Here is a 13,227-nt window from a genome sequence, read left to right as displayed (position 1 = left end):
AACGATTGACCACCGATCGGAAGCCCAGAAGTGAAGGAAAAATTATTCCGTACAACACTAAAAATCACAACCGCGTAGTTGGAGCCTTCAACCGAAACCCAAACGCCTCCGTTCGGGATGTGGCTAAGAACCTGCACCTAAGCCGAAGTCCGCCAAACCCCGTGCTAGGGAGCTGTACCTCAACATGCTAACGAAAGTTGAATGCTGCATCATGGACGACGAAACATATGTGAAGGCCGACTTCAAACAGATCCCCGGCAACCTGTTTTTCACGGCCAAGGATAAGTTCAGCGTTCCGGATCACATCCGTCCTCAGAAGATGTCCAAATTTGCGAATAAATTTTTGGTTTGGCAAGCCATCTGCACTTGCGGGAAGCAGAGTAGCCCAGGACACGATGTACGGACAGGTGTACATGGAAGAGTGCGTCCAGAAGCGGCTGCTTCCTCTCCTGAAGGCCCACAACGTCCCAACAATCTTCTGGCCGGATTTGGTCTCATGACACTACTCCAAGGACGTGCTGAAGTGGTATGCGGACAATAAGGTCAATTTCGTGCCGAAAATGTGCAACCCTCCCAACACTCCGGAGCTCCGCCCCATCGAGAAGTACTGCGCGATTATGAAGCAGCACCTTCTTAGACGACCTAAACTGAAAAAAGTATGGGTTTACATGCAACGAACTGAAAAAAGTATGGGTTTACATGCAAAAAACGGTTGATTCACAGGTTGTGCAGAATCTTTTGGCCGGGGTTAAGGCCAAGTCATGGGCATTTGCGTATGGACTGTTAATAAAATACGAGTAAAATGTTTAAATGAAGTTTAATAGTAATTTTTCAATCCCAGAAAATTTGATGGCAACCGGATGAAAACTTGAATTTTGCGAATCAATTTTGTGTGTGCCAATTTCATCGTGGACACCCTTTAGGCACCAAAAATGCTGTTCCCTAGTGTTATGATTAAGATAATATTATGAATTAAAAAAAACTCGTATTCGACACGCCTCACCATCACTGTCAATCTGATACGCACCAGGATGGGGGATCCTTTGCGCCCATCCGGATACCGGATCGAGCAGTTTGTTTGTTCCCGGGCGGGCGGCCAAATCTTCGGCACGTTGGTTTCTCTCTCAAAATTTCCCACCACTCTCGTCAGCTCACCATCACTATGGTCATCACACCATTCTCATGGGCTGGTTATGCTCCCCAAAAAACGTCATCAACGGGTGGGATGAAGCTGCTGTTTACTACCCACCACATGTATGGTACCGATAGGATGTGGAAAACTCTGCTCTGTTAGATGTCAATGTCAGCTCCCGCATCCATATCAGAGCGAGCGGAGCATCCGTTTTGTCGTTCGTATGGATGGGATCCGAAAAAAAGGGGAAGCAACTGTGTTTTTATCTCGCCAAATTTTATCGAATCTCGCAGTCTGGTGCGTCGCGGCATCCGATTCGGGCGTCTTGGGATCTTGGGTCCTGCTGCCTGCCTCGTGGCGGTGTTCGATATTTAGTGTACTTGCATACATTCGGGCTAAAATAACGACTTTGCGGTCGTGGTGAAAAAACAGCAGCTGAGAGTGCGAACAGTTTGTTTCGGGGGAATCGAAAAGACTCGATCCCAAATGCCCTTGTGGGGGACACGGGCACTTTTTGATGATTCTTGGCGACGACCAAGACTGGTCATCGGCTGCTGTTAGAGTGCTATTGTGGTTTTCTAAAAAAATAAGAAAAATCTCTTCAAATCAACCAAAACGGAGATAGGAAAATATTTGTCATTCCACCTTCTCGAGCTTCGAGGCCCGAACCAAAACCAGGTGAAGATTTATCGCCTCGGCAAGGTGACGTGAAGAACGTTATCATCATCCCGCTCCATTTTGTGGGCGGTCAGTGGGGGGAAAATCTCGTGAGATTTTCTCATTTGGTGCTGCTGCACGTTGTGTAGGAGGATGTTTGGGGTTTGACTGGGGAAAAGCGCCACGTGGCCTGGAGCAGTGAGGGGTATTTATTTTCTCGATTGATTGTATTCATTGCCCCGCAGGCAGTAGGTATAGTGTGAAGCTGGGAAGCAGAGAAGCAAAAAAAAAAGTGCAGCGAGTGTTGTTGTGGTTCGATATATATTTATTTATGGGTCAGCTCGTGGCGACCCTCGACTAAGGAAGCAAGAAAGGAAGGATTTTCGAGGGTTCAATCAAAATACATCATTGCCTACGTATGTGCCTGGCAACATCCAGGCAACAACCGGGACAAATTGATTGAGCTGGGATGTCCAGATGGTGAATTGAAATCTGTTTTGGGATTTTTACGGTAAGTAGTTTCAGTGGGAGCATAATGGGTTGTGTTGGATTGGATGTTCAATCTTCAATCGACTTTCGATTGGTTCAGTAGTCCGTACCTAAAGGATTCCTGGGAAATGACTGGATCATATATCAATTTGGGGTATCCCCTTTGCGGGAGTTTGAGTACCGGGAAATGATGCAATATTTTTAATTTGGTTGGTCTGCAGGAAACTCAAATTGAAAATGAAGTCATGATTAGGATTATAATGGAGAATGTATCAATAAACAGAAACGAATTTTGTTTTGGCGTTAAATTTTAAATAGAAATTTTAGAATCTAGGATTCTGAATTATGAACTCAAAGTTCTTAGAATCGGCATCCTTAATCATAAATGATTCTTATTTTAACAATACTTATAGAGGGGTTTGAACATCAAATTTCGGAAAGATGGTACAAAATTGAGGAATATCAATTCAAGCTTCACATTTAAGCAGTACCGTCAACTGGGGAAACATGCATAAATTTTCAACTTCAATGGCTTCTAAAAAACTTATGTTCACAGTTAATCCTACCCCTATGAATCAAAAGTTTCAAGGATGACGGGACATCAAATTGGCGTAGAGAGAAAAATTACACTAGTTTACACCATTTTTTAACTAAGTAATCATTTTTAATGTGAAATAGTGCGCTGAATCCGAAAATGGAATTAAAAAAATTCTCAGTTAAACAGTTTTTAAGTTATGCTCCAATTATGAAAATTTGAAAAAAATATAAAAAGTACTTTTACTTAAATTTAAATATCTCGGACTGCATAACATCAATTGGAAATCTCGATTTTGCATATTAAAGGTGAATAAATTTTCTATCGATAATTTCAACTTCATTTCTGCGTGAAATCAATAGTATTGTTGATATTCGTAACTTTATGATAGAAAGAATTATAAAAAAAACGCATTGTTTTAGAGAAAATTTGGTTTCAGCGGAAGTTTTATACTCGATGGTAACATTTAAAAAACCTGATTTTCTATTGGCCTGAAATGTCAATTCAAAACAAAGATTTCAAGCAGTTATTTTTCAGAATCGGTTGAAAATTGAAGAAGTTATGATTACTTTACAATATTAGAAATTTTTGCAGTTTTGAATAATTTATCGAACCGCAGTGTACTTATCATAGTATACGGAGAATTAAACATGGCCAATCTTGCTTACCAGAAAGTCACATGCCAAATTTTAGAAGATCTTACCATGGGGAGGGGTAACTTGAGTCTCAAACGTGAATTTAATTTTTAGATATTATGTTCGGAAGGACCAATATATACTGGTTTTTCGTTAATAACTTTTTTCGTCACAAGCTGATTGTTTTTTTTCGATTAATTTTTTATTAAAGTTTAAGTTAAAACAAATATTTTACCCGAAGACTGCAACACGATTGGACTTGAAACAGAAAAGTTATTGCGGTTCAAAGATTGTATTTTGGCCGAAATTTCTCGTATAAAACTAGAGGCGAATCTACCAAGCAAGCCTCTCTAATAAAATAAATTAAATTAAATCGTATAAAACGCAATGCGTAAAAAGTACTCATTGCGTGTTAGACAAAATTTGAGACAAAACTTTTTTGTTTCAAGTCCAATCGTGTTGCAGTCTTCGGGTGAAATATTTGTCTTAACTTAAACTTTAATAAAATCAATCATAAAAAACAATTGGCTTGTGATGAAAAAGGTTATTGATGAAAAACCAGTATTTTTGTTCCTTCCGAGCATAATACCTTAATATCAAATTCACGTTTGAGACTCAAGGAAACCCTTCCCATGGTCAGATCTTTCTGAAATTTGGCTTGTGACCTTCTGGTAAGCTGATAAATAATTTTGAATTGAAGCGAGTGAGATTTTCCATGTTTAATTCTTCGTATACTATGATTAGTACACTGCGGTTCGATAAGTTATTCAAAAATGCAAAAATTTCGAATATGGTAAAGTAATCATAACTTCTTCAATTTTAAATCGATTCTTAAAAATAACTTCTTGAAATCTTTGTTTTGAATTGACATTTCAGGCCAATAGAAATTCAGATATTTTAAATGTTACCATCGAGTATAAAACTTCCGCTGAAACCAAATTTTCTCTAAAAAAATGCGTTTTTTATAATTCTTTCTATCATAAAGTCACGAATATCAACAATACTATTGATTATACGCAAACATGAAGTTGAAATTATCGATAGAAAATTTATTCACCTTTAATATGCAAAATCGAGATTTCCAATTGATGTTATGCAGTCCGAGATATTTTAATCTGAGTAAAAATTCTTTTTTTTATTGTTGGAAATTTCATAATTGGAGCATAACTCAAAAACTGTTTAACTGAGAATTTTTTTTAATTCCATTTTCGGATTCAGCGCTCGATTTTACATTAAAAATATAGGTCTGTCAATAAAGTTCACGATTTTTTCTAATTTTGTAAACTAGAGTTATTGGTTTCTTCAGTTATTTTTAATTTTCTAAAAACATGCGATTTTTACCCTCCTTAGAAAATGGGTAACTTGCAACAAACTTTGTTTTAGTGAAAAATCTTATGAACACGTATGCGATACCTTAAAGACCATTACACATGAAAACACCAATTGCAGAATTTTTTTGGTATGTAAAAACTAATTTTCACATTTTTTCTGAAAATAAGGATACTGCATACTCTCAGGGGTTAAATAATACTACCAAAAATTCTACAAGCTGAAATCATCAAAATAAATGTTTGGATGAATGAAATATCAATGTTTACAAACGCGTGATGCAAAACATTCCTATTCCTGCACATGGAAACTAGATTTAAAAGGTGTTTCTTTGATTTGCATTTTACCCCAGGCACCTAACTGTATTATAAAAATACCTATTTATTTGGAAAAAATGGGTGATTGTTAGAAAAATATAAATATAAAACCAGCTTAAGATGCGAGAAATTATGTCATCATCATTTTGTAATCATTAAAAGATAACTTTAGGATACATTCAATTAAAAATTGATTCAGTGTGGTGTTATATAAATGTTGCATCTAACCCCGCTGTTGCATGATGTCCCGTTTGACGGTATCCAAGCAACCAAAAGTGCCATAAAACAGGTACGAAAAAGCTTACTCGGCCCCATCATTGATCTGAAGTACGTTCTATGGTGCTAAAAATTTAAGTTCTTATTGAAACTTTCAAGTTCCAAAACAAGTCTAAATCTATTCCTTCTATTCAGTTTCCAGCGGCCTTTTAATGCAGTTTCCAAAAAACCGTAAAATGAGCGAAAAATTCTCTCTCTATTTCAATTTCACCCTAGACATCAGTTAATAATTCATCGTCGCATAGAACTTTACGCTCAGCTGACGTCATTCTGTCAGTGGCCTTATATTCAGAATAGCCAACGATTCTGTTAACTGTCAATTGAGCATTGTTGGTAAAGATCTATTGCACATTGCTGGTGGCCAAGAATCGGATCATCGAAACGGCAAACAATTGGTACGGCGGCCAAGTAATTGGAGCACCGCAGTGAGTACTTTGCATGCATTTTGCTCACATTAATGAAAGTTCCATTGAGAAAACATATTTTTGTTGAACTCTAAGAAAGTTAGCAAGTAAATTCTTCAAAGGATGTTATATGGTGCACTCAACAGGAAGGTTGGAATGTTGAAAAAAAAAAGGTAAACCATGCCTTAGGTGCCAAGGTCGGGTACATGTACCCTATATGCACTAAATATTTCAGAGGAAATGCATCTGGGGTTAATCTGACTGAAGAGACTATTGCAAGCGGAGTGGATTGCCAACCATTGTTGGTCTCTGAAGATTTGGATGCCTTCTCTCGACGAACCATCAGCCGTGGAAGCCTGAGAAGCAATTCGAAGGCCAAGCCACACAGACATAGGCTGGACCTTGCTACCGACAGATCCCTGCAACGTTACACGATTTGTCTATGTATCGTGTGACCAACATATTTTAAATAAGTGTTCGTGAATCTCGTTTTTGAGCTTTTTTTCCTCAGATTTAAGCTTTTTTTACCTTGAGAGCATAGGAGATGAAAGCTTAAATCTGAGGAAAAAAGTTTAAATCTGTTAAAAAAAGGGGAAAAAAGGGGAAACTTCAGAGATGTATTCCATATGGTTTGAATAACATTGCCGGGATGTGGCTACCGATGGGAGAACCATACATACATACATTCAAAACAAACTTCGTTTTTGTACCCAAAAATCTAAAATAATAACAACTCAATTTGATTTTGTTTGTAAGATTTTACAAAAAGTTAATAAATCCGGGCAAAACCCGGAATTTTGTCTACGAAATCCAGGCAACCGGATTAGGCCGGACTTTTCCTAAATTTGTATCTACACAGAAAGAAATAATGAGCTTTACATTTCATGTAAAATATTATTTCATGTAAAATTCGATCAGATTTGTTGTAGACTATAACGCAGCCCTGAAAAAACCATGTGTTTCCTCATTCGGGTCAATTTGTTGTAATTTTACATGAATTTTGCATGAAACAATATTTGGAATCGAACACGTAGCAGTCGCGCACAGGGTGTGTCCTATTGTTTGCAAATATTCATAAATATAAAAAAGTAAGATCCTTTTAAATTTGTTAATAAAAAACATTTTTTTTGTTGGGTTTTTAAAAAAAATTAAGAATAGTTTATTACTAGATAAAAGTTTATACATTATTGGATAGAAAAGATATTTTTTTCTAAGGTACAGTTCACCTCTTTCCCCTAAGGTTGAAATAAGGTTGAAATGAAATCTTAAGGGATTTCTGGTGAAATAACGAAGAAACAAACTCCACTAAGTGAAATTATTCAAGCAGTAATGCTGATAAATGTTATTTTCCATAAGGTGATGGAGTTTTTTTAGTCGTAAGTTCTCCAAAAATAAAGTTAAAAAATAATTATACAAAAAAAATGTAGCGAACTAACTATCGAATGGCGTTTCAATCCAATGCCGACCTCTTCACTACCCCTTTTCTTTCTAACATTCCATCATTTTGCAAAGAACATTTCAATGTACAACGAACAAATAACAAGTCTGGAATAACAAAAAAAAACTTAGTGCTACCTATTTTGAAAAATGATGACAATTTATTTTCAACATCATCCATCCAAAAAGTATTGACGAAACAAAAACGAAAATTCAGATACACCCTGTAGCAGGATCGTTTCACAAACAAACACCGAACGGCCGACCGGTAAGCAGCAAGTTCGATTTGATGCGCAAAGAAAATGCTGTTTCAAATCTGGAGCTTGCGGATTTCGAGTAAACATGAACATTATGAATATCTATTTTATCAATGTCATACTTTTTTTATAAGGCTAATGAATAGCTGTTGATAAATTATGATTCGAAAACTAGAAATGAGTAATAAGCAGGAACGGTTTCATTGTTATTGTCATGTAAATTCACAATGGCATTTTATTCTTTTCGGGAATTTACATTACGTCATAAATCATGTAAATTTAGTAGGAATAACTTGTTCCAATTATTTGCAGCTTAAAACATGTAAGTGTACATGATTATTTAATACTGTGTAGCTAGTCAAAAAAATCATTTTCATAACTAAACAAGCCCTCGCAAATTCCATTGCTGGGAAATTTAAAGTTTATAATAAAAAATATGCTCATATGCTTATGATCTTTACTTTTTCTTGCTCTTTCACATGCAAAATAAATTTTTCATGGAATATCAATTAGTCACTCAAACGCAACCAATTTGCAAACTTGTGGGGAATCCTCGGCCACATAATGTGGGGTATCGTGGGCCACCTATATTTTGGTGTTTTATACACATTTATATTTTAAAATACAAAGAGAGGGCTTCCATACAAAATCTATAAAAATTTGACACAATTTGAACAATTTAAACAATTAGCAGAAGATATTATTAATAAAACTAATATCTCAGTGTTTTCATAGAGTGTAGCACAATTTTTGATTATATACAAATTTGCCTGTATTTAAATACTCCTCCTGCGATTTTTTTTTAAACTTAAAGTAATTATTTATTGTATTGAAGATCCTTCCTACGGCTTCTTTAAGTTTCTTTGAGACTCAAAACAAATTAGAAGCTCAGATGCCATGGAAAATAGTACACTTTTGAATAATGGTAAAATTTAACCTAAAAGGAAGGGGTAGCCATTCACATCTGTCAGCTAGTTTATTCAATTGATTAAGTTGAATAAAAAATTATTGAAGTAAAATAAAACTTGACCCTCCTTCAGAAGCTCATTGATTGTTTTTGTATTGCTGGAAGAGACGTGATAAGGTATTATTAGGCAGTCAACATCTGGATATAGTATTTATCAGAGTAGTTTTTGTTGTTTATTTCGTTATCATTCACGTTACGGCTTGCTTTCCCTTTAAATATCACCATTTGTTATGATTATTGGCTATACGTAGATATCGTCACCAGATAAAAGGCCTACTGTTCGTCACTATAGTATGACCCATAAAAAATGCAAAAATCTTTCATCAAGATTCAAAAATACTTTTCTTGATGATGTCATGATTTATAAACTTTTTTATTCTTTCAGGCATGTTCATGCATAAACATATTAGGAAACAACAACTCGATGTGTCCACTTTGTTCAGAACTACTCTCTCCAAGCGAGATCTGCCTTTGACATTGAAGCTCACTATTCAGATTGGGAAGAATGACAGCTTGCTGTTAAATTCCTTAACACGTTCGTCGCCACGCTCATTTTGGTTGTTTTACTTGCCGGGCCCAAAGATAATCTCGGAGCAAGAAAGCAACCAGAGAAAACTCCACTATTTGTAACCTGTGACTAAACTGAGCGACTAACTTGAGTGAGAGAGCGTCACATGCTTTTTGATGTGACGGGACCTCCAGGAAATACACCCGTCACCCGAATATGGGTGCCATGACAACGAACGTGTTAAAAGAGAAAAAAAATAATTAAAAAAACCCACCCCTAAGAGATGAAAGCCTTCAGAAAATCGACATTTGGGTAAGAGGAAACACAGGCCTTCGCTTGATCATACGCTCATGTCGAATAGTCGAGAGGGTTCAAATCCGGACTGCTCGGAGGCCAAAAGATCCTTCGGTTGAAACTTCATTTTCTCCGGTATTTCGATAGCAACATACTAAAGAAGAAAGTAAGTTGCTATCGAAATATTGTTATCTGATTTTTTCTCATACCGTGGTTGAGTTAAAGGGAATCTTTCGATTGCTTTGATTCAGTTCATATTCTCCTCCAGCCAATCGTTTCATGGAAGAATTCGAAATCAGTAGTGAATTTTGAAAAGGGCGAATGCGCCAAATGTAAACATATTGAGTTATCAGCTAGGTCAAAAAGTTCGTTTGGAGATGTACATTTTGATAGTACAAAGTTATCTTAATGATATTAGATTTTCGAGAAATTGAGAAAACAAATAATATTTTTGCTGGGAGCTTATTGAGCTGACAAACTTTGAACGCGCTCCTCTCGAAAAAGATAAGTTGTCGCATTCGCCGTATTCAAAATTCGATACCGAAATATTTGCTTCCTTAGCCAGCCTCTGAATTGAGATTCCGCATCACTTTCGTATTGATAAATTTTACGATTTTTTCCGCCGCAATTTTCTTGGGAGATTTTTGGGCGAGAAGCAAACTGGTCACTCACTATCTCCTTTGTCTTTCCGGTATAGTGCATTACATTTTTACGTTAATTTACAGATGAAGGAAATAGCTAATACACTCACAAAAAATATTCTCAAAAATAACCCAAAACTGACTTCAAAAAATTCTCGCATATTTTATGGGTCATACTGTAGCTATAACGACCTGGCGCGAGTTCATAGAAGGGAAAGCATAAACAAAAACATGACTAGGTATGTGTGTATATGATATATGAAGCGGTTTGCCTCTCACCCAATTATTGACAATCAGTTAACACATTGCCGACTGTTCTAAATTTATCGGCACCAAAACGACGAATGCGTCGTCATTGTGGTGAAAAACTTAGTTATACAATCTCGGTGTACGCGCAAATATGAATTGGATATCAGACACTACTTTGCTTGAGAGTTTTCTAAAAATATTTCGATAAAACTAGATCATATTGATATGGGGAAAATAAAATTGATAATACACGATCTTTTTCTATAGTTGACTAGCTGACCCGGTAAACTTCGTTTTACCCTTTACCTAATAAATCGTTGGAATATGTTTACAGTTCTTCAATCAGTTTTCATGAAAATCGTCTTCGAGTTGTTCGAGTTTTGTCCCGTTCTAGTTGATTTTGTTTCGGAGCCCCCTTCCATAAAAAAGTAATAATCTCGAAACTATTATACAAACCATCTCTGGCCCGAAAAACCCTCGGATACCAAATTTCACTTCATTACGACCAACCATTCATACGTGATGATGTTACAAAGAAAACGCCTTCATTTTTATATATAAGATGTATAAATATATAAAAATACGGTTTATTTTTCCTTTCTGGATTTTTTTTTCTATTGATTTCAAATGCCTTTAACAATCCTACTTCTGAATGGTGAGCTAGATTTAATTCCATTTGCAAAGCTTTTACATTCTCTAGATTCTGTCTTGTTCCTAAAAAACAAGTCAGCATCCTGGAATCGAAGAGCCGGCAATGTTGTGGCTTTTCCCAGAATTTTCTGAATGATAGATTCTTCTCTAACGAAAATCGAACCAAATGCAGCCAAGCGTATATTTGTCAGTGAAAATGAAGCGTATTTTCCAAACATTTTGTTGCGATTGTTTTTCCCATCTTCCTACCTAGATGCTGCCAAATCCCGAATAAAATCGGCAAATCAAAGCAGGCAGAGCATGGCAATGACGTCTTCTGACAGCTTCTGCCAACTTGAATGCTCACTGACAGGAAAATTTCGTTAGTTTTTGGCTAAGGTTCGATTGGTTTCTGCCATTTTGATTTAAAAGATATGTACCTAGGTACGTTGCTATGATGCTGCTTGAAAAATGATATGAAGCAGTTTTCTTGTTGTTGTACGGTTGTACCTTTCAGAAGAAAGCGAATATCACCACACTCATAAATGATTGACGTGTTAAACGATTCGGAGTGATTGAGAAGCTGATTCAATTTGCCTTCTTGGCCAAAGCAACATTAAAGGAGAGGGCTGTTTTCAGCAAGAATTTGCCAACAAATTTTCGATACAGAGTATTCAAAGAATTGCCACAATTTATACATCCATGCATTTGTTGGCTGTTTTTCACCAGATCATGAAATATTTCTGCTGAAATAAAAAAAAGTAAAATATTCAAATCAAAATCTTGTTTTTTTTAATCTAACAAAATGGAGTTACAAAAATGATAAATAGTGATAATATCAACACAGCAATATTTCTAACTAAGCACATGATTTCAATTCCAAAACTCTGGTGAAAATAATAAAAAAAAAAGCATGAATCTGGTTCCTTAAAAAAAAAATTATAAGTGAAATTACAGGAAAAGTAAGATAGCTAGCCATCAAACTGTTTTTGTAGCATAACAGTTCAAATTGAAAGAAGGTTGAGAGTATCTTACTTCGTCATGGATTTTGAGATTTTATTTGACTAGACCAAATCTAAATTATTACAAGGTTCATGTTTTTATGATTTTCAAATTATTTCAAATTTATTTTTAACTATGTTAAACCAATAAAAGCCCTTCTCACTTCAATTCGATAACATAATGCACGTTTAAAACTCGAATGGAGGGAGAAATTTTAAATTTTTTGTTTACATAATGTTAGCCCAGTAATATGTAGAGGTGATCAGCTCAACAAATGTTAAACAATTTCTAATGAATTCGGATCAAAGCTTTATTCACTATTCTTTCGGAGTCACTTTCACTTTAATCTCATTTAAAAAAAAAGAAAAATCGATTTTTCCGAAAAAAACTAGACTGCTGCCAGACTTCATGCAAAACTATAAACCAAAACTAGCAAACCTTTATTATTATTTTTTTTTACAATTCGTTTATTTGAAACGGCTCATACAAATTAGTTTAACGGAACCGGGAGATAAACCTTTATTATTATAAATAAAAATCACACATTGCACACAACAATCACATTACACTTTCGAACAGCATATTCCTATGATTTAATTAATTTTTTTTGAAGATTTTGGCGCCCTGAATACGAATCTTTTGCCGGATTTTGTCCATCAAATCAGCTCGTAGTTTAGTAATTGAAATTAATCGACTTTGAGTAAAATTGATCGTTGATAACTGATGAACTACATGAAAAAAAGAAACTGATTTTCAATATATTTATTAACCTCCATTCAATCAAGGATTCAGATTTTGCTTAAATGTTACAGCATCAGAGAAATATAGCTTTAAAAATATTAAATTCTAGAATTTTTACAAATTTTAATAGATAACACTATTACTACAGTAGTTTCTCGATTTTATCACTGTTCGATTTTATCAATACTCGCCAAATTCACGCTCGATTTTATCACGGTTGTTGTTCCGATTTTATCACGCTTTGTAAGAAATCATTCAGAAAGCGTTTCTAGGACCTTAGTTTTCGTTCAAAAGCGGAGAGCATCTTTGTTCATGATATTTTTATGGTTTATGTTATGGTATAAAGGTATTCAATTATATGAAAATGCCACTGAACTGTTTATTTTAGCTATATAGTGATTAAAATCGTCATTTGGATTTAAAAAAAATTTGTAATAATCGACATAAGTATTTTAACGTCACGCTAATGCTAGTGTTGTCACTTGTGCTTGGTTAGCCGCTCTAAAAAAGTAAACTTTTTTGGTTTTGCGAATTATTTAAAGATGTGGATGAATTTAAGCGTTTTTTAAAAGAGATTATTTTCTCTGATTTCTTTGTTGAATTTGTTTATTTGAAAAGACGACATGCGAAATCCTGATTGTACAGCCTTTAGTATTGTCTGAATAGATAATATTGGATGATCAAAATGAAATTCTGCTAGCATTGACTTAATTATGTAAATAGGACT

At 35.2% G+C, this 13,227-nt stretch overlaps 1 protein-coding gene across 1 annotated transcript in view; it reads left to right on the top strand.

Annotated features, from left to right (window-relative positions):
• The first annotated feature begins 1,434 nt into the window (after nucleotides 1-1,434).
• Nucleotides 1,435-13,227, top strand: part of LOC129753203 (soluble guanylate cyclase 88E-like) — a 300,021-nt gene continuing 288,228 nt past the window's right edge. Inside the window, exon 1 of the mRNA XM_055749002.1 lies at nucleotides 1,435-2,300. The gene's annotated coding sequence lies outside the window, so the exon portion shown is untranslated. The remainder of the gene's footprint in view (nucleotides 2,301-13,227) is intronic.

This window comes from Uranotaenia lowii, chromosome 3, assembly GCF_029784155.1.
Source record: "Uranotaenia lowii strain MFRU-FL chromosome 3, ASM2978415v1, whole genome shotgun sequence".
NCBI classification, from domain to species: Eukaryota; Metazoa; Arthropoda; class Insecta; order Diptera; family Culicidae; genus Uranotaenia; species Uranotaenia lowii.
The sequence above is the reverse complement of the archived record's forward strand: the minus strand, read 5'-3'. Positions and strand labels throughout refer to the sequence as shown.